Source organism: Natrix helvetica (genome assembly GCF_964273705.1).
Source record: "Natrix helvetica genome assembly, chromosome: 4".
In the NCBI taxonomy this organism is placed as follows: domain Eukaryota; kingdom Metazoa; phylum Chordata; class Lepidosauria; order Squamata; family Natricidae; genus Natrix; species Natrix helvetica.
Genome location: NC_138550.1, coordinates 8,161,916 through 8,183,535, shown reverse-complemented (window position 1 = coordinate 8,183,535; position 21,620 = coordinate 8,161,916). Strand labels below are relative to the sequence as shown.

The 21,620-nt window shown below is 43.4% G+C and overlaps 1 protein-coding gene across 3 annotated transcripts in view; it reads left to right on the top strand.

The window, feature by feature from the left end:
• The first annotated feature begins 12,804 nt into the window (after positions 1-12,804).
• Positions 12,805-21,620, top strand: part of SYTL2 (synaptotagmin like 2) — a 75,881-nt gene continuing 67,065 nt past the window's right edge. Inside the window, exon 1 of one of the 3 annotated variants that reach the window (XM_081951224.1) lies at positions 12,805-13,001. The gene's annotated coding sequence lies outside the window, so the exon portion shown is untranslated. The remainder of the gene's footprint in view (positions 13,002-21,620) is intronic. The other 2 variants (XM_081951223.1, XM_081951226.1) reach the window with 2 other exon arrangements.

Below are 21,620 nucleotides of genomic sequence, written 5' to 3'. Positions count from 1 at the left end.
GCGAACCTGGTGGAACGCCCCCCTTGCCAAGGCTGTCACATGGTCATCCATGGACAGCCGGGCATCCAGGAGGACGCCCAAATTGCGCGCCCGCTCCACGGGGGCCAGCTGTACGCCCCCAATGGCCTGAGATGGAAACAACTGGTTGAACTGGGGGGCCGGAACCCACAGCCACTCCGTCTTGGAGGGGTTGAGTTTGAGTCGGTTGCCATCCATCCAGACCCGTACGGCTTCCAAGCACCGGGACATCACTTCGACGGCCTCGTTGGGGTGGTTCGGGGTGGAAATGTACAGCTGAGTATCATCAGCGTACAGATGATATCCCACCCCGAAACCACGAATGATCTCGCCCAGTGGCTTCATGTATGTGTTGAACAGGAGTGGCGAGAGGACCGACCCCTGTGGCACCCCACAAGTGAGGGGGCTTAGGGTCGACCTCTGCTCCCCTGCCAACACACGTTGCGTCCGGCCGGAGAGGTAGGAGCTGAACCACCGCAAAACGGTGCCCCAAACCCCCAACCCCTCCAGCCGGTGCAACAGGATACCATGGTTGATGGTATCAAAAGCCGCCGAGAGGTCTAATAGGACCAGGATAGAGGAACAACCCCTATCTCTGGCCCTCCAGAGATCATCAACCAACGCGACCAAGGCCATCTCCGTGCTGTGCCCAGGGCGGAAGCCGGACTGGCGCGGGTCTAGATAATCATTTTCCTCCAGGTGTCCTGGAAACTGATAGGCCACCACACTCTCTACAACCTTCGCTAAAAAGGGAAGGTTGGAGACAGGACGATAATTGGCTAGCTCCATTGGGTCCAGGGAAGGCTTCTTGAGTAAGGGTCTCACCACCGCCTCTTTCAAGGCGGCCGGAAGAGACCCCTCGCCCAACGAAGCGTTCACTAGGCCCAGGAGCCAGTCACGTGTAACCTCCCAGGATGCCAGTACAAGCCAGGAGGGGCATGGGTCCAGCAAACATGTGGTAGGTCGCAGCCGTCCACGCAATCTGTCCAAATCCTCGATGGCAACCAAGTCAAACTCCTCCCAAAGTGGTCTCTCAATATGCAACAATTTTGGTGACAAATTTTACTTTGTGAAGAAAGGAAGAAAGGAAGGAATGGAAGGGAGGAGGAGGAGGAGGGAGAAGGAGAAGAGGGAAGAAATATTCATCTGGTTCAGTTCCAAGACGGGAGGAAGACACTGGAAACATGGAGATTGATGGAAACATGGAAATCATTGGAAAGAGGATTTAATGATGAAGCAGAATCTCACGGGTTTGTGGTTCTGGGCAGCTGACAAAATGGAGTTGAGATTGGAGGGGTATTTATACCTTCTCTTGGGCTTTGCACTTGAGCTTCCTGTTCCTGTGCAAGAACAGGTATTCTATTGACTGTTGTCAGACTCCCACGAGGCCATGTAGGGGTTATGTAGGGGTCATAGATGGCTCTATAGGCAAAGTAGAAATCCTAGGGGTTTGAGCTACGTTTGGTTGATGTTTGGGCTGCTTTGAGAGTGATGCATTGAAGGTTTGTGTTCTGAAATGGTGTTGGGTAATTCCTATTGTGGCCTAATGTCTTTGGTCCTGTTTTGGCTCTTGAGTGAGGGTATTTGCTTATGAATAGAGCTGTCTAGATACTTGTCCTCTTTCAATAAGCTCTTTATCACTTAAGTGCTGACATTTGCTGTGGGCTTTTAAGGAAAGGGTGAGTTGCTTTCTGCCTCTAAAAACATGTTTCTCCATTTCTTCCTTTGGGAAATATAATAACCTGCCCTTTTAAAATATTCCTCAAAATATTTCGGGGGGAGGGCGCTTCGGAAGGAAGGAAGGAAAGATACATTTCCCCAGAAATAAATTGTGAAGGCAATTATACTGTATACTCTGGCCAGATTATTTATCTATTGGGTTTATATGACTGCCTATCTCCTACAACAGGGGTCGGCAACCTTAAACACTCAAAGAGCCATTTGGACCCATTTCCCACAGAAAAGAAAACACCAGGAGCCACAAAATCCTTCACATTCCGGATTATTTCCTAAGGTGCCACAAAACTAGCATATGTAGTTGAATTACTGCAATTTTCAGATTATAAGACGCACCCTTTTCCCTCAAAAAAGAGGGTGAAAAACTGGGTGCAACTTATACACTGAATAGAGCATTTTTGGCCTCCCGAAATCCCGCCCCCTTTGCAAAAATGGTCGTGCATAGCCTTTCGGAGGCTTCCTGGGTGCTCCTGGGGGCTGGGGAGGGCAAAAATGAGCGGAAAACAGGCCATTTTTTGCTCATTTTTGCCCACCCAGCCCCCAGGAGCACTCTATAAGCCTCCTAAAGGCTATGCATGCTCTTTTTTGGACAAAAAACGGGTCCGCTTTTTGCAAAACAATGGGCCGTTTTGCGAGGTCTGCAGAGTGCAAAACATTTTTTTAAAATTTGCCTCTTCAAAATCTTGGTGCGTCTTATACTCTGAAAAATACGGTAAATGTTTTCTTCTGAAAGTTTTCTTTTCTTTTCTTGGATTTATCCATGGTTGGCCTACAGGGGGTCGAAAAGCTCAATAAATTGCATACCTGCAGGTGTCGCTCATTGGCGGTTATGATGCATATTTTGAGTGACAGAGAGCCGCAGCAGAGGGATGAAAGAGCCACATGTGGCTCCAGAGCTGCAGGTTGCTGACCCCTGTCCTACAACAACTATAGGCAGCTCACATCAAACGTGGTTTAAAACATTGTGGTGTCAGACCAGAGGTGGGTTCCTGCCAGTTCTAACCTCTTCTACAGAAGAGGTTCCACAAATCTACAGTGCCGTTTAGAACCGGTTCCAGCTCCCTCCCCCCGCCTGTCCTCACGTCATCAAGATGAAGAGCGAGAGGAGGAATTCTGGGAGTTGAAGTCCACAAGTCTTAAAGCTGTCAAGTTTGAACACCCCTGAGCTTTTTTTTCTAAAGGGTTAGGGGTGCAAGGGTCTTGTAACTTGACAGCTTTAAGATTTGCATGTTTCAAATGCCAGAGTTTCTGAGCCAACATGACTGGAGGAGGAATTCTGGGAGTTGAAGTCCACAAGTCTTAAAGCTGTCAAGTTTGAACACCCCTGGGTTTTTTTTCTAAAGGGTCAGGGGTGCAAGGGTCTTGTAACTTGACAGGTTTAAGACTTGCGTGCTTCAAATGCCAGAGTTCCTGAGCCAACATTTTGGTTGCTAAGCAAGAGCGTTGTTAAGTGAGTTTCACCACATTTTACAAGTTGGCCACTCCCACCCAGTCACATGGCCGGCAAGCCATTCCCACAAAGCAGGCCACACCTACAGAAGAGGTTCTAAAAAAATTTGAAATCCACCACTGTGTCAGACCAAACATCCTCTCAGCTCAACCCGCCCCCATCCTGGACCAATGCTTGGTGAAAAAGCTGCCTGGGGGATTTGGGGAATTGAAGTCTACAGATCTTAAAATGGCTAAGGTTTGAGAAACACTGATGTATCATCTATCTCCAAATCAGGGGGGCTGAAGTTTTCCTCTTATTTAATAATTCTCCATCCACTCATGAATAATTATTTTGTCCAAGCACTCCCTTTTTGCTAGATTCATCCCCTATCAAAGCAAAAGAGATTCAAGGGCCAAATTTCATAAGCCAAGCAAAACATCACCGTCCAGTGATTTGGCATAAACCTCTCCCAAACAAGTCCAATTTTCTTATCAAGTAAAAAAACATGTTTAAATATTTATTTAGCAGGAGGAGGAGGAGGCTGTTCTTGTCAGCTGGCTCATGACCTCAATTCCTTTTGGGTGGATTTCTTTTCCACGAAGTTAGCTGACTTAGCACATGCTTTGGCCAGGCTAAAATGGGAATTGGTGGCTTGTGGTCAGCTCTGTAACAAAATAAAAGACAGGAAGTTGTTTGTGTTACTAAAACTGGAAGCGTAATCTACACCCACAGCTTTTGATTGATCAAATCCTTTCATTCAATTAAATGAGTTTTCTAGGGCTTAAAGACAGAAACTGGCCGTTAAGGAAAGCTTATTTGCTGTGACAAAGGATCACATTAGTCATTATACTGTTGGAAGAAATGCCCTTCTGGGTTCAGTTTCCAAGTGGGGAAAAAGACACTGGAAACAAGGAGGCTGCTTGGAAAGATGGTTTAATGGTAGACAGGATCACATGGCTTGAACTCCTGAACAGAAAAGGGGGATCACATGCTTCCAGATGTTGGGTGAAGAAGAAAAGAGAAAAAGAAAGGGCTTGCTGAGAGTTCCTGGGTTTTTTATACTCACTGTTCAGCCCCACCTTTCTGTTTCCTGTTCCTGTGTAAGAAATGTATTCTGATTGGTTGTCAGACTCCCATGGGGCCATGCAGGGGCAACTCTCTAGGCTGTCTTGAGTCCAGGTTTGGTTGAGCATTGCTTCTTCCCAGGTGCCCTGTGGTGAGTTTCTGTGGAAGGCTAATCCTACCTTTGTTATGTAGAGTAGGCTAGCTCAGGCTTTATTTTAATGGCCCATTGACAAAGGTGGGGGCTATTAAGAGTGAGTCCGTTTCCTGCCTAAAAACATGTTTCTCCATTTCTGAACCAGGAAAATATAATAGTCTGCCTTTTCAATATTTCCTAGGATATTTCATTCTTCTAGGAGAGGGGTGGGTGCTAACCTCCTACAATACCAAGATACATTTTTAAAATTTAAAATAGTTACACAAAACTCTAAATCCCACAACCCAATCATACATGTCCATATGTTATCATTTTAATCCCTTTCCCCACTTTTTGCTCAGGTCTGTTACCAGGATGTCAAGGGCTGCCAACATTTTGGGTTCACGGAAAAGAGAATTTGTAATTCTAATTGTAATGATGGCTTATCAATAGGATTGTTTACTGTAACTTATTAACTTTGATTAATTTTGATTAGTATTAACAATATGTATTAAGGTTATGAGGGAAAGGCACTGTTATGATGAGATTACTATTAGAGAATACTATTATCATTACTGTGATTATTATTACTCTAAAGAACTGTAACCAGACAACACACTGTCTATATAGATTTTGAATATGTTGTTCTTTTTTATCTATATTAATAAAAAGGGAAAAAAACATTATATTAGAAAAAAATTAAAACGTTTTGATTTTTTTTAAAAATTAAGATGGTGGCACACATGTTAATATGGCTTATAAACTTAGTTTACCCCACCAAAACAGCCAAGAAATAACAGTTGGAGAAAGATGAAATGTGAGGCATTTATGAGATACTTATGCTATTATCTGAATATTCTTAATCCAAGCTTGTTTCCGCTTTTCAGCCCTGGAAGAGGACCATTGCACCAACAGTAAGTTAAATACCAAGAAGAAAAGAATCTAATGTTATAAAATATATATGAATAATACCCTACACGGTTTAGAGAGAACTCTTTCCACGGCTATCTGAAATTCTGGAAAAAATATGACTTCTCCACTATTTTACCTCTTTCTTATTTATATCCATAAATTAGTTGAAGGATTTGGTTCCAAATAGGTCTACACTAGTTGGATATTTTCATTTCCTCTTATTCTTTCTCTTCATCTGCATCCTCTTCCTTCATCCTCTTTTTCCTCCTCTTCATCCTTGTGCATCTTTTTACTCTTGTTGATTTCTTAACTTTGAATATTTTTAAACTTGGTTAATTTATTAACTCGGTTTTTAACTGTACTTTTAGCCCCCCCTTTAATCGTATTTTGTGATGTTCTTCGTAAATCCACCCAGGGTTAACCTAAGTGACATAAGCAATGTAGAAATCTTATACACAAACAAGTGAATTTGACTCTATCCATTTTCTCATATGGAATTAAGTTTCATCCATGTTCCCAGTGTCTTTTTCCCCACTTGGAGCTGAACCCAGAAGGACACTATGAAGGATATACCAAGGTTAAACAAGAGGACGTATAGTTATTTATCCCAAAGCAGAACCCAAACCCTATCAAAGAGAAGGGTTATGAGAGACATGATAACTCTTCCAGTATTTGAGGGGCTGTGAGAAGAAAGAATTGACTTATTCTCCAGACCACCAGAGGGCAGGACAAGAAGCTTGTAGAAGAGAGATCCAACCTAGAAATAAGGATAAACTTTCTGACAGTGAGGACAATTAATCAATGGATCAGCTTGCCTCTCAAGAGTTGGTGGGTACTCCATCGCTGGAGGTTTTCAAGAAAAGAGTGGACAACCACTCATCCGGAATAGTTTTAGGCAGGAGGTTGGACTAGAAGACCTCCAAGGTCCCTCCCAGCCTTATGATTCTATTCCATTCTATCAAATCCGAAAGGGACTAAATTCATGGAAGCTACGGAATCACGCTTTTTTGTTGGGTAAAATACCTTCAAGATTCTCGGTGGCTCCGTCAGAGTCATTTATTAAACTATCTGCTCTTTTCAAGCTCTGTTTTGCAGCTTGAGTGCTGCTACCACATTCTCTGCAAGGAGGTCACCTCCTTCAACGTCAATATTTACCAAAGGTTAATCGGTGTTGCTTTTTTCTTTTTCTTTTTTCTTAGATAGTGCAGATAGACCGTAGTTGCTTTCTGCTGCAATTTGTTCACTTCCCAATCAAATTGGTTATGTGATGACAATATACAGTAAGGGCCAAAATTGTGGGAACCTTCTACGAAAAGTGTATTTTTGAGGTTTGATGGCTAATAACACCACTTTTTTTAAAAGTAGTACCATAAAATTATATATCAAAGGAAAGATAATTTAATCAAGTATGTAATGCAACAAGGTTTGTTCAATTATCTGTATTCCATGAAAAGCAATAAAAACCAGTTAATAAAAGCAATCATTCAATCTTGGTTTCACATTATAACAGCTGCAGAACTAAATGACTTTGGTTCACTCCATGGGAAGACGTTGTATGGCCGTAGTTCATGCTAAAGGTAACCCAACTGACATGATGATAATTTTTGTATATCTCGTTTTTTCCCCAAGTGTTTCACTTTTCTTCTTTATAACTGCTATTCTAATAGCAAATCCTTCATAAAAGGTATTGCATTACATTCTTGATTAAATTATCTGTCCATTGATAATATAACTTTACTGTACTACTCCAAAACAAAGTGGTGTTATTAGCCATGAAAACTCAAAAACACTGTACACTTTTCCACTTCTTTCTTTCTTTCTTTCTTTCTTTCTTTCTTTCTTTCTTTCTTTCTTTCTTTCTTTCTTTCTTTCTTTCTTTCTTTCTTCTTTCTTTCTTTTTCCTTCCTTCCTTTCTCTTTCTTTTCTTTTTCTTTTTTTCTTTCTTTCTTCCTTCCTTCCTTTCTTCCTTCCTTCCTTTCTCTTTCTTTTCTTTTTCTTTTTTCCTTTCCTTTTTTCTTTTTTTCTTTTTTCCTTCCTTCCTTCCTTCCTTCCTTCCTTTCTTTCTTTCTTTCTTTTTCCTTCCTTCCTTTCTCTTTCTTTTCTTTTTCTTTTTTTCTTTCTTCCTTCCTTCCTTTCTTCCTTCCTTCCTTTCTCTTTCTTTTCTTTTTCTTTTTTCCTTTCCTTTTTTCTTTTTTTCTTTTTTCCTTCCTTCCTTCCTTTCTTTCTTTCTTTCTTTCTTTCTTTCTTTTTCCTTCCTTCCTTTCTCTTTCTTTTCTTTTTCTTTATTTCTTTCTTCCTTCCTTCCTTTCTTCCTTCCTTCCTTTCTCTTTCTTTTCTTTTTCTTTTTTCCTTTCCTTTTTTCTTTTTTTCTTTTTTCCTTCCTTCCTTCCTTCCTTTCTTTCTTTCTTTCTTTCTTTCTTTCTTTCTTTCTTTCTTTCTTTCTTTCTTTCTTTCTCTCCCCCTCTCTCCCCCCTTTCACTTTGTTTATCATTGTGGAATTTTGACCTGAGGTCTGTGGGTTTCAGAAGTTTTCTTAAATAACTATGTTTAGGAAAACTACACGAGCTCTATACTCAGGAGGCTCTATAGTCTACATAAATGTAATGAAGTTAGTTCAGAACATGAATTAACCCATGTTCTGACTTCATGCCATCCACAGAACTATAAACAACCAAATTGGCTGTGTTTCTATTGTATGCGCAACTATTAAAAAACAACCACCACCAAGGTTAATCCTAAAAAAGCATTGCATATTGTGTGAAAGCAGCCATAAAGACTTTCACTGACCGGAGTTTACGATTAATGTTTGAACATAGACCAGGGATGTCCAAACTTGGCAACTTTAAGACTTGTGGAGAGCTGGCTGGGGAATTCTGGGAGTTGAAGTCCACAAGTGTTAAAGTTGCCAAGTTTGGACACCCCTGACATAGACAGTACATCCTCTAAAAACTCTTTATGAGCATTTGTAATGTACAGGATTTCTTAGCCGATAGACCAAATATGGCAAAAATTGGTCATGGCTACAAACATGAGAATTAAAAAAACTTAGTGGCTGATGTGTCATTGCCACACAGGTTGATTTTAAATGGATTTACATGGATTAGAAGTGCAAAACACTTGAATCAGAACAAGGTAGCTCAAGACAGTTTACTATAACATATGTTAATAATCATAAAGTGCCGACTTCCGTGAATAACGACAACTAAAACCTGCAGACAATAATCTACTTGCCCAATAAACTTTGCCAGTTTATTCCAACCAATTTTACAAGTTTGAGCCAATGGAGAAACACAGCTGATTTCTCACCCCCCCCCTATGCCCCCCCGTCCCCCCCCACCTCCCAGCTATTGTGCAATCTCAGCTTTCTCTGTGTTGCGGCCAATTTTGTATTGCAAGTAGCTCTCAACTAATGACCCAAGCACCGAAATTGATCCTGAAACGTCAGTCATAAGTCACGGTCATAAGTTTAAGTGTGTCCCCATGTACCCGTGCCTGATTTTATGATCTTTTTTGTGGTGTTTGTTAAGTAAAAGTGGCGGTCATTAAACAAATCCATTTTATCCAATGGATGTTTTTTGCTACGGGTAGTCCGCAACTTACGACAGTTCGTTTAATGACCATTTGAAGTTACAACGGCACTGAAAAAAGTGACTTATGACTGTTTTTCACAGTTATGACCTTTGCAGCATTCCCAAGATCGTGTGATCAAAATTCAGATAGCAAGAGCACTTAGACTTACCATATTTTTCGGATTATAAGACGCACCTTTTTCCCTCAAAAGAGAGGGTGAAAATCTGGGTGTGTCTTATACACTGAATACAGCATTTTTGGCCTCCCAAAACCCCACTCCCTTTGCAAAAATGGCCGTGCATAGCCTGGGGGCTGGGGAGGGCAAAAATGAGCGAAAAACGGCTGGGTTTTGCTCATTTTTGCCCCCCTAGCCCCCAGGAGCATTCCTTAAGCCTCTTAAAGGCTTTTGCATGCCCTTTTTTGACAAAAAACAGGCCTGTTTTCATGAAAAACTGGCCATTTTTGGGAGGTCTGCAGAGTGCAAAACTTTTTTTTTTATTTGCCTCTCCAAAATCTTGGTGTGATTTATACTCCGGTGCATCTTATACTCCGAAAAATACAGTATATACCTTCCTGTCCTCTACTATCCTCTGGAGTCCATTTAAGCTCACGCCGACTGCTTCGGTGACACCATCCAGCCACCTCATTCTTTGTCTTCCCCTTCTTCTTTTGCCCTCCATCGTTCCCAGCATCAGGCCAGGGAGTCCTTCCTTCTGATTTGGTGGCCAAAGTACTTGAGTTTCATCTTCAGGATCTGACCTTCTAAAACACAGCCAGGGCTTCTTTTAATAGTGCAATTTATGATTGTAACCAGTAACACTTCATTCCCTCAGACATGTAAACCAGACTTTCGCTGGGAGAAACATTTCAAACATTTTCCAACAATGAAGAGGAAAAGTTGACTTTTTTTTTTGCTGTCACTCAGCCAGTTCTTATCTCTGGGCTGAAAATGTTTTAACTCGAAATCCCTTCTCCACCCCTGGTTTTTCTGTTCCCGATACCGGCGTAACCACATTCCATTTTCAAACTGGAGAAATAAATGTAATGAGTCTCTCCTAAAACAAACACACACATCAATTTAACTTCCTGATTCTGGGGCAAAGGGCCAGATACATGTCTTATAAACACACATTTCCTTGTAGCAGAATGATCTTTCTGCCTGAGAGGCATCCAAGATAAGAAATGAAAAGTCTCGCTGGAGCGGGGTATCATGTGTTAAATATGAAATGTCAGAGTCAGGGGAAGGAAGCCCAACCTCACCAAGACATAACTCACTTGGAGGGAAGAATTCAGTTTTCCAAATAGAAGGCAAAATGTATTAGAAATACTAGCTGGATATCCGTGCTTCCTGACGAAATCATGTGATCGGGCTATGCAGGAGAAATTGGCTCAGTGGTGATTGGTAATTGAAATACATAAGGGAATATCACTCCCGCCGCCTTGAGTCCGGAAGCAGTTCCATAGGTGGAAGGCATAGGCATTTTGGTGAGGTACCAACATTTAATACTGTAAGGAGCCCCAGACCACTCCTGAATGAAGGAGTGGAACGTCTGCCAGTTTGAACTGAGGTAACGGAATGTGAGGCAACTGGCAGTTGGAACAGAGTTCTTTTTGGGTGGGGAGGGGGAGTAGAACTCCTTAGCGTCAGAGCGTGTTAATTATTGTATAAGAAATACTAATGATCTGATGGTCATTTCAAAAAATCCTTTCTTAGCGAGCCCCTAGAAGCCAGGAGGAACATACGTGTCAAATTTCAAGTTTGTAGGCTTTACGGTTCTGGAAATTTCATGATGAGTGAGTGGAATCTGGAAGCCTTCTTTTAAATCGGCTGTTCTGCAATGATTGTTTTAGGGATTATTCTTGACTTCAAATGGAAATTTGCCCTCCCAGTTCATGACATGAGCAGTACCGATAGTTCTCGACTTATGACCACAATTGAAGCCAAAATTTCCATTGCTCAGCAAAGACAGTTGTTAACTGAGCATTGTCCTGTTTTACCACCTTTCTTGCCGCAATCACCAAGCAAATCACTGCATTTGTTAAGGGAATCAGGCAGTCATTTTGTGAATCTAACTTCCCCCATTGACTTTGTTGTCAAAAAAGATCGTAACGTGGGACAACAACTTTCTCGCTTAGCAACAGACATTTGGGGCCCAATTGTGGTCATAGGTCAAGGCCTACTACCTGTGGTTCATTTTTGCCTTGGGACAAAGAGGGTGCGCGAGGCATGAGAATATCTTATTTCTAGTTCATGCCCTTGACTTTGCATTCGATTGGGGAAAGATTTCCAAATACCTGTTACACTGATCATAAATCAGCATAGCAGCTCATCCTTCCTGCTTGTCACATGAGGCGTGTAAGGTTTAGGTGCATGAGTCAGCAACCACAATTACAAAATAATGTATAGTGTAGGATATTTGGTGCTTTCTGAGCTTGGTGGTTTTCTTGTAGATGTTTCATACCCAGCTAGGTAGTAGCTAGCATCATCAGTGCTACTGTAGAAGGGAGTGAGGTTTGCTCTCTGTTAATATACAGGGCTGTAAATCGAGAGTAAACCCCACCTCTTCCAGCACTGATGATGTTACCTAGTGGGGTAATGAAACGTCTGCACGAAAACAACCAAGCTCAGAGAGCACTAAGGACTCCACAGTTCAACTCTGAAGTGCAAATGTTTTCATTCTATCTGCATGGTGTACATATGTTTTACTGATTATGTAGCATGAAGTCAGTCCCAAACCTTAGTAATGTCATAGATATAGATCTTCTCCAGGGCAATGCGTCCTCAACCTGCTCCTTCAGAGCTTCGAATGGACCAGTTATGCTCATTGTTGCGGTAATTCATTTTTTTCCATCTAGCTGTGGTTATCATTTTCTTTTCTTTTTCTTTCTTTCTTTCCTTTCTTTCTCTCTCTCTCTTTCCTCCCTCCCTCTTTCTTTTTTCTCTTTTCTTCTTCCCTCCTTCTCTTTCTTTCTCTTTCTTTTCTTCTTCCTACCTCCTTTCTTTTTCTTTCCTTCCTTCTTAACTCCTCCTCTTTATTTCCTCCCTCCCTCCCTTTCTTTCTTTCCTTCCTTTTCTTTCCTCCCTCCCTACTTCCTTTTTTCCTTTCCTTCCTTCATCCCTCCATTCCCCCTTTCTTTCTTTCTCTTTCTCTTTTCTTTCCTTTCTCCTTCCCTCTTTTCTTTATTTCGTTCCTCCCTCCCTCCCGCCTCTTCCTCTTTATTTCCTCCCTCCATCCTGCTTTCTTTCTTTTTCTTTCCTCCCTCCCTCCTTCTCTTTCTTCCTTTCCTTCCTTCCCTCCTCCTTCCCTCCTTTTCTTTTCTTCTTTCTCTTTTCTTCCTTCCCTTTTTCTTTCTTTCTTTCTTTCCTTCCTCCCTCCTCTTCTTTCTCCCTCCCTTTCTCTTTTCTTTCTTCCTCTCTTTCTCTCGCTCTTCCTTCCTTCCTTTCTCACTGTTATAACTTTCTCAATAAACCTGGGTCTTTGCATAACGTGTCCAAAATATAATCATTTCCACCCGATCATTGTTCCGTTGCTTTGTTTCCTTGGTTAACCACCGTGTTCTCCGGACTCAAAGTTCAAAAGCTCTTCCAAACACTCTTTTCTCTTAACAAACTTCTCCCTTAGCAACCTCACTTTTAGGGGATCCGGGGGGGGGAACACAGGTGGAGGAGGACCACCGGCGCCCTACCTTCATTCTAGGACGGGCACCATCCCAAATAAAATGCGAGCGATGCCCATCCGTCTCCAGAGCTGCTTAAGGGAGCGAGGATAATAATAATAATACAATAGTAGAGTTGGAAGGGACCTTGGAGGTCTTCTAGTCCAACCCCCTGCCTAGGCAGGAAATGAGCATCCCGCAGCGCAAACGAGAGGAAAGAGGCGGAGGTGGGAGGGAGTCTCCGCTCGGAGTTCCCGCAGGGGCGCGGCGGGGGTCCTCCCAGTCCCTTTTCGCTGCCCTCCCATTGGCGGGGAGCCGAGGGGCGGGGCTGGCGAGCCGGGAGCACCGGCCGAGCCGAGCCTTTTTGCCGCCGAGACCCAACTTGGCTGAAGTTGCCCAAGTCCAGGGCCGGCTCGCTCCGCGCACTCCGACCAGCCCCAGCCGAGCGCCGGGAAAACCGTCGGCGGCGCTTCCCAGGTGTGTTTCCGCGGGCGTGGCCAGGCGATGGAGGGAGGGGGCGGTGGGGGAGCCCCTGGCCCCGGAGCAGAAGCCGCCTTTCCCACCTGCAAAGCCGAGGGACTCCCTCTTGGCCTCTTCGAGGGGGAGAGCGGATCTCCGCGTCCTCGGCGGCTTTTCCGGCAACATGGGTGTGTGTGTGTGAGAGAGAGAGACAGAGAGAGGAAGGAAGGAAGGAAAGAAGGAGAGAAAGGGAAAAAAGAAAGAGAGAGGGACAGAAAGGAAGGAAGGCAAAAGGGACAGAGAGGAAGGAAGGAGAGATAGGGAAAAAAAGAGAGAGACAGAGACAGAAAGGAAGGAAGGAAAGAAGGAAGGAAGGCAAGAGAGACAGAGAGGAAGGAAGGAAGGAGAGAGGGAAAAAGAAAGAGAGACACAGAGAGAGAGAGACAGGAAAGAAGGAAGGAAGGCAAGAGAGACAGAGAGGAAGGAAGGAAGGAGAGATAGGGAAAAAAGAAATAGAGAGAGAAAGAAAGGTGAGAGACAGAAGAAGGAAGGAGAGAAGAGGAAAAAGAAAGAGAGAAAGAGACAGAGACAAAAAGGAAGGAAGGAAGAAAAAGAAAGGCAAAAGAGACAGAGAGGAAGGAAGGAGAGAAAGGGGAAAAGAGAGAGAGAGACAGAGAAAGAAAGAAAGAAAGAAGAATGAATGAAAGAAAGAAAGAAGAAGAACTTGCTCTGTCAAGCTGCCTTTCCCAAGCTGGCGCTCGCCGGCTTCACCAAACAAGACAGTTCCTTTCCTCCCTGGCTGTTGAGCTGGCTCAGAGTGATGGGAGTTGGAGTATGAGATGGAATTGCTCCGGGTTTAAGGATACGCAGAGCGATTCTGCCGCAGCCCCGGTTAAATGGGACGGTAAACCATGTTTTGCCGGGAAAGTCTTATTGAATTGGGGCCGGATTCACACAACGCAGGGAATCCAGAAAAGAACCAGACTGGATGCTGGGACTTGTAGGCAGAATCCGGCTCTTAAACTGAATGCAGTGCACAATTTCCTACAGGTATACAGGCTTTCATTTTTACAGCCCGCTTAGAGAGGGCTGTAAAAGCCCTATGAAGTGGTATATAAGTCTAAGTGCTGTTGCCAAATAGGCGTAGCTTTTGCACCCATGCTGGTTTTTAAAAGCTGCTTTGCCGGTTCTTCGAAAAGGTTTTTGGATAGGCTGGGCTTTCTGAAGGGTTGCTGGCAGGGCCGCCGAGAGGTTTATTAAGTGCTGGAACAAGACTTCCCCTCACCTGCACAGGGACACCGGTTTCTGTTTTTTTCCTTGCATTTTTGCACTCCAGATTTTTGAGATGACGTTTCGTCACCGGTCGTCAACTGAAATGAAATATAAAATATATTCACCAACGAAGTGAAACTAAACTTGCAAACTTAAATTAATAAGGGATGAAATTAAAATCCAATACATGGCATAAATAACCGTTCACTGAGTTTCAGATTCATAATTTTATGTCAAACAAGGCTGCAAGGCGGTTTTGCTATTCGCACAAAGTAGAGAGTGTGAATATTGTTTTTCTTTTTACAAATTTGGTTTTGTAAATTATTATTATTTAATTTCCCCTTTGAGCTCCATTGGCCCTGGAACAATGTACCAGCTGCACCCTCCTCTCCTCAGGTCTGGTTGCTGGTAATTTATCAACAATATGTTGGATTTATATTTCACTTTTCCTATGGAACATGAAGGGGGATGGCATTCCTTAACACTCCCCCCTCTTTTTATTTCCCTTTTTAATCTCAGTCAAATCCTAAAAGAATGATGGAGCCAAATGACTTGATCCTCTAAACACCTTCTCCGCTACAGGTAGTCCTCGGACCTGTGTCCACCATTGAGCTCAGCATTTCTGTTCACTAAATGAGACGTGTTAAGTGTTTTTTGCCCCATTTTGTGATCTTTCTCACCACCGTTGTTAAGTGAATCACGGGGGGTTGTTAAGTTAGGATGCATGGTTGTTGAGTGAATTCGTCTGCCCCGTTGACTTAGCTTGCCAGGAGGTGATCTCATGACCCTAGGATCCAGCAACCGTCGTAAATATGAGTCAGTTGCCAAGTGTCTGAATTTTGATCGTGTGACCACAGAATCAGAATCGGAATACAGCTGGAAGGGACCTTGGAGGTCTTCTAGTCCAGCCCCCTGCTCAAGCAGGAGCTCTATACCATTTCAAGCAAGTGACTGTCCAGTCTCTTTTTAAAAACCTACAGTATTGGAGTGCCCACGATTTCTGGTGGCAAGCTGTTCCACTGGTTGATTGTCCTCACTGTTAGGAAGTTTCTCCTTAATTCCAGGTTGCTTCTCTCCTTGTTTAGTTTCCATCCATTCTTTCTTATCCTGCTTTCTGGTGCTTTGGAAAATACGTTGATCCCCTCTTCTTTATGGCAGCCCCACAATTATTGGAAGACTGCTATCATGTCCCCCCTCGTCCTTCTTTTCTCCAGACTGGCCATACCCAAATCCTGCAGCCGTTCTTCATAAGTTTTAGTCTCCAGGCCTTTGATCATCTTAGTTGCTCTTCTTTGCATTTTTTCCCAAAGTCTCAACATCTTTTTTTTTTAATGTGGTGGCCAAAACTGGATGCAGTATTCCAGGTGTGGCCGTACTATGGATGTATAAAGCTATAATGCGGCAATGGTCATAAGTGTGAAAAATGGCCATGTCACTTTTTTTCCAATACTATTTTCAAGTGGTCACCTTTGGAGTGGTTGTAAGTCCAGAACTACCTGTACAACACCCTGCACCAACTGGAATAATATTATTACCATATTTTTTGGAGTATAAGACGCACCGGAGTATAAGACGCACCAAGATTTTGAAAGAAATTTTTTTTAAAAAAGGTTTTTGCAATCTGCAGACCTCCCAAAAACGACCCTTTTTCACGAAAACGGGCCTGCTTTTTGTAAAAAAAAAAGGCCATACATAACCTTTAGGAGGCTTATAGAGTGCTTCTGGGGGCTGAGGAGGCAAAAAACAGCCCCTTTTTCACTCATTTTTGCCCTCCCCAGCCCCCAGGAGCACTCTATAAGCCTCCTAAAGGCTATGCACAGCCATTTTTGCAAAGGAGCTGGGTTTTGGGACGCCAAAAATGCTGTATTCAGTGTATAAGACACACCCAGATTTTCAGCCTCTTTTCTGAGGGAAAAAGGCGCATCTTATACTCTGAAAAATACGGTAATCTATTAATTATTGGTGTGTAGTTGTTGTTTTTTAATCATGACATGTCCTGGGTTTCCCCAAACAAATAAGATAACTTTGAAAGCAAGCTGGGAAATTGAACAAGCCACTCAAAAGGCAGAGCTTTGGTTCTGTTGGTTAAGAAAAAACTGCATAAGGGTATCTCCAGGATGAGAATTTGAAGAAAGTACATTTTGTCTCCTTTCCTGCCTGAGCAGGGGGTTGGACTAGAAGACCTCTAAGGTCCTTTCCGATTCTGTTATTCTGAATCATGCGAGGATAGTTGACAAACTCAGTTTTCATCCACTATCTAAATAAATAAATGCAGGTAGTCCTCGACTTACAACAGTTCATTTAGTGACCGAAGTTACAACGGCACTGAAAAATGTGACTTAGGACCATTTTTCACAGTTACGACCCCATAATCAAACAACCAGGTTGCTGACTTACCAACTGCAGTGATTCACTTAACAGCCGTGGCAAGAAAGATCGTAAAATGGGGGCACTTAACAACAGAAATGTTGGGCTCAATTGTAGTCGTAACTTGAGGACTACCTCTATAGGCAACTCTCAAATTACGATCACAATTGAGCTCAACATTTCTGTTGCTAAGCGAGACAGTTTTTAAGTGAGTTTTATCCCGTTTTTATGACCTTTCTTGCTGCATCTGTGAAATGAATCCCTGCAGCTCATTGTTGTAAAGTAAATCCCCATTTATTTTATTTAGCGTTTGGCTTCCTCATTGAGTTTGCTTGTCAGAAAGTCACAACAGCTGATTCCATGACCCAGGACACTGCAACTGTCATAAATATGAGTGAGTTGCCAAATGTCTGAATTTTGATCATGAAACTATGGGGTCGTAAGTATGAAAAATGGTCACGTTACTTTTTTCATTGCTGTTGTAGCTTTGGTTACTAGAGGAATTGTTGCAAGTGGAGGACTATCTATACTAATAGATTTAATTGGGGTTTTTTATTATCATTTTCACGTAATAAGATAGGGAACAATACAGGGAAAATCTGTATAAAATGTTTTATAGCAGGTATTTACCACCGGCAAGATTAGCAAAGATGTTTAAAAACATGTTCGCCAGATGTTGGAAATATAATCAGACACCAGGTACATATTACCACCTGTGATGGACATGTGCAAAAGCAAAGAAATAATGGATAAAAATACAAACTTGGTTAGAAAAGATGTGAAAGTTACATATAGAATTATCAGTGAGAAATATTTCTGTTCGGTATAGTACCAGAAAAGTATGATAAAGGGATTATATATCTAATATTACATGTCAACAGCAGCAAGAATTGTATTTGCACAGTACTGGAAAAATGAGGAAACACCTTACAGAAGAAGGTGTAATTAAAAAACCACTACGATTCTGCAGAAATGGACAGATTGACGTTAAAGATAAAAGAAAAAGAAGATAGAGTATTTTCGAACATGGGACTTGTTTTACAAATGGTTGGAGAATAGAAGTAGAAATTAGGAGCTGGGAAAGTATTATCATCGGGGTGGGATTGAAAAATTTTAGCAACCGGTTCTCTGTACCGTTGCTTGGTGGGCGTGGCCATGGTGGGCGTGGTCTACTTGGCCTCCTGCACCATGGTGGTGGTGGGGCGTTTTTGCCCTACCCAGGCTCTGGAGGCATTTTTTGAGCCTCCAGGAGGGTGAAAAAGACCTCCCCTGGGCTCCAGAGGCCCTCCAGAGACCGGAAACGGTCCATTTCTGGACTTCCGGAACTTCCGGGAGGCCGGTTTTTCGTGATCCCAGAGCCTTCGCGCAGGCCCTGCACTTACCTGGCATCCAAAACAGGCCGCATGGAGACTCCTGGGAGGGGCGGAGCAGGGTGGGCGGGGCCAGCAAGTCCTTTCAATTACTGGTTCAGCGAACCAGTTGTAAAATTAGCATCTGGTTCACCCCGAACCAATCCGAACTGGCTGAATCCCACCCCTGATTGTTATGTAAGCAAATGGAGCCAGACAATACGCTGTTCACAAAGCAATTATGTATTCTTAACTGCAAATGTATAAATAAACTGTTAAAAAGAAAAGATAGGGAACAAAACAGCCACAAGAACATCTACGTACTAAACAGCATTCCCCCACCCCTTCAGATTGGACACTGGAAATCAAAGTTTGGGCATATCTAAACTTTGAAAAAGTTACTAGACGTTTGGTGTTTGTGTTTGAAATGCAAAGCTCATATTGGATGGGATTGTGGGTAAAATGAGGAGCCAATTTGTTGGGGGCAAGAGGCTGACTCTATAAACTGCTTAGAGAGGGCCTGTACAGCACTGCATACCATTTGACTCACCTTGCAGGAATGGAGGCAATTTTGAACGAAGTCCGTGAGGCGTGTGTGTTCCTGCTGTTGCTTCTGGGAATGTTGTTTGAGTTAGAAAATTTATGACGGGTCTTATCAAACATAGGACATGTGCTGCAGAAAATGTCCGAGAACAGCTGCTTGGACATCAAATAGCAATAGCACTTAGACTTAAATACCGCTTCACAGTGCTTTTACAGCCCTCTCTAGGCGGTTTACAGAGTCAGCATATCGCCCCCCCAACAATCTGGGTCCTCCTTTTACCCACCTCGGAAGGATGGAAGGCTGAGTCAACCTTGAGCCTGGTGGGATTCGAACTGCCAAATTGCATCAGGCAGCCGATGATCAGCAGAAGTAGCCTGCAGTGCTGCACTTTAGCCACTGCACCACCACGGCTCTTATAGATCTCTTTCCTTTCTTTCTCTTCTTTCAAATTTGTTTAATTTGGGGGGTGGGGAGGAGACCAGGAAACTGGCTTGTTGCAAAGAAGAGTTTTAGGTTTCTTGCATTCTTCCTGACCTGAGTGGGGTTCAACTTCGCCTCCTTAGATGGGGATCCCCACACTTGGCAACTTGTGGACTTCAACTCCCAGAGTTCTTCAGCTACTTATGATTTGAAGTCCCCAAGTCTTAAAGTTGCCAAAGTTTGGGGACCGCCTGCCCTTATAAATCAGTCTTGCCACCTGAAGGTTCTCTTTGATGCTGGACAGCTCCGTTACATCCTTGATGGAGGAGATGTTGGCTTTTACATGTGGTCCTTGAGTTATGACCATAATGGAGAGGTTAAATCATGGTCATGGTGTCCGTAAAATGGATTATCACATCATCCAACCGGATTTTATTATCATTTTTTATGACGGTCATTCAGCGAATGCCATAGTACTGTGATGGCAAACCTATAACACCTATAGCATGCTTGCCACAGGTGGCTCTCTGCAGGCACATCAGCCGTCGGCCCAGGCCCACTCCACCACACATGTGCATGGTCCTCCCGATGGCCAGCTGGTCTTCGGGTCTCTGGCATTCATATGTTTGAGTTTGAGTTTTATTGGATTTATATGCCAAATATAAATATGTGGGGGGCGGGGTGCATGTAGGGGGTGCTCACATTGCATTTTGGGGCCTAGCGCAACATCTTTGCGCCCTGTTTTGGGCCTGGAAAGCCTCCTGCCCCAACCTGGAAGAAAAAAATGGGTGAGGTGGGTGGGGCGCATGCGCGGGAGAGTGTAGGGGGATCACACACGCATGTGCGAGCGGGGCACACGTGGGGGGTTGCACGCACATTGCATTATGAATGCAGGCACACGGGCACGCTGTTGCGCATGGGTGAGCAATGCTTTCAGCACACAAAGGTTCGCCATCACGGCCATAGAAGAGAAGTAAATCCATTGTTTGCTATATGGAGCTTTTTTTGCCAGAAAGTGGTTCTATAAGGGAAGGTTTCTGAAAAAAAACATCGTAAATCACACTCAGGTAACCATGACGGGGTCTTGGATAGAGTCAAGAACTACCTCTAACCAACCGTAAGCAATTTCATAGGTTATGAATTCCTTTTAAGGGTTGAACGTCTGCCAGTCACTCCTGGCATAAAAAGGAGAAACAAAACTTGGCGAAACTTGTCTAGCTGTAAGTAAACAGCGAGCAAAATACTACTGGTGAAAGGAGGAAGCTGTTGCAAGTTTATAATTCCCAATACAATTAAAACAGGTCAGCAAATTAGGAAGGAGGTGATTTGGTTATTTTGGAGTTTTGTCTAGAGCGGTTGTTGAATGAGGATTCATTTTGTGGTCCTTAGGTAAGGTAAAGGTTCCCCTCACACTTATGTGCTAGTTGTTCTAGACTCTAGGGAGAGGTGCTCCTCTCCGTTTCAAAGCTGAAGAGCCAGCGCTGTCCAACGATGTCTCCGTGGTCATGTGGCCGGCATGACTAAATGCCGAAGGTGCACGGAACGCTGTTACTTTCCCACCAAAGGTGGCTCCTATTTTTCTACTTGCAGTTTTATGTGCTTTCGAACTGCTAGGTTGGCAGAAGCTGGGACAAGTAACGGGAGCTCACTCTGCTGCGCGGCACTAGGGATTCGAACCGCCGAACTACCGACCTTTCTGGTCAACAAGCTCAGCGTCTTAGCCCCTGAGCCACCGTGTCCCTTAAGGAGATATCAAGGGAAGTCTTCTCCTACTCTGGCTTGTCCCGAGGCAGGTTACAAATGTATTAATTGAATTAATCCAGATGGTTTTGCAAGAGTTAATGGCACGCCTCTTCCCTCCTGGTTTTTTCTTTTTCTATTTAACAACTTCTGCTGTGGGTCGAATAGGAACCATTGTTTTGGGAGTCCCTTCTGCATTTTGACAAGGACTTTTAGGGAGTTTTCTTTCCTTAGCAATAATTTCTGGTAGACTTCGCCCAGCTTTCATCAGTCATGGTCGCCTCACCTACCATGTGTCAGGTTTGCCTTAGGTGCATGTGGTTTTTTTTTATTTTTGAGTGTTGAAAGAGGAGGCAAAGTATGTTAAGAAATGAAAATAGGTTAGGGTTAGGGGAGGGGAAAGGAGAGGAGAGGAGAGGAAGGAAGGAAGGAAGGAAGGAAGGAAGGAAGGAAGGAAGGAAGGAAAAGCAAAGGGAAGGAAGGAAGTAGGGAGGGAGAGAGAGAAAAAATAAGGAAGGGAGGATGGATGATTGGAAGAACAGAAGGAAGGTAAGGAGGGTGCATGGGATAGGAGGAGAAAAGCAAAGGGATGGGGAAAACGAAGGACAAGAATGTAGAAAGTGAGGGAAGGAGATGGAGAGAAGATGGATGAATGGATGGGAAAAGGCAAAGTGAGGGAGTGAAGGCAGGAGAAAGAGAAAGGTGGAAGGAAGGAAGGGGAAGCAAAGGGAAGGAGGTAGGGAGGGAGAGAGAGAAAAAAATTAAAAGGAAGAGATGGATGGTTGGAAGGAAAGAAGGAAGGAAGGGTGCATGGGACAGGAGAAAGGGAAAGGGAAAGACAGAAGTGAGGGAGGGAGATGAAGAGAAGATAGATGAATGGATGGGAAAAGATAAAATGAGGGAGGGAGTGAAGGCAGGGGAAAGAGAAAGGCGGAAGGAAGGAAG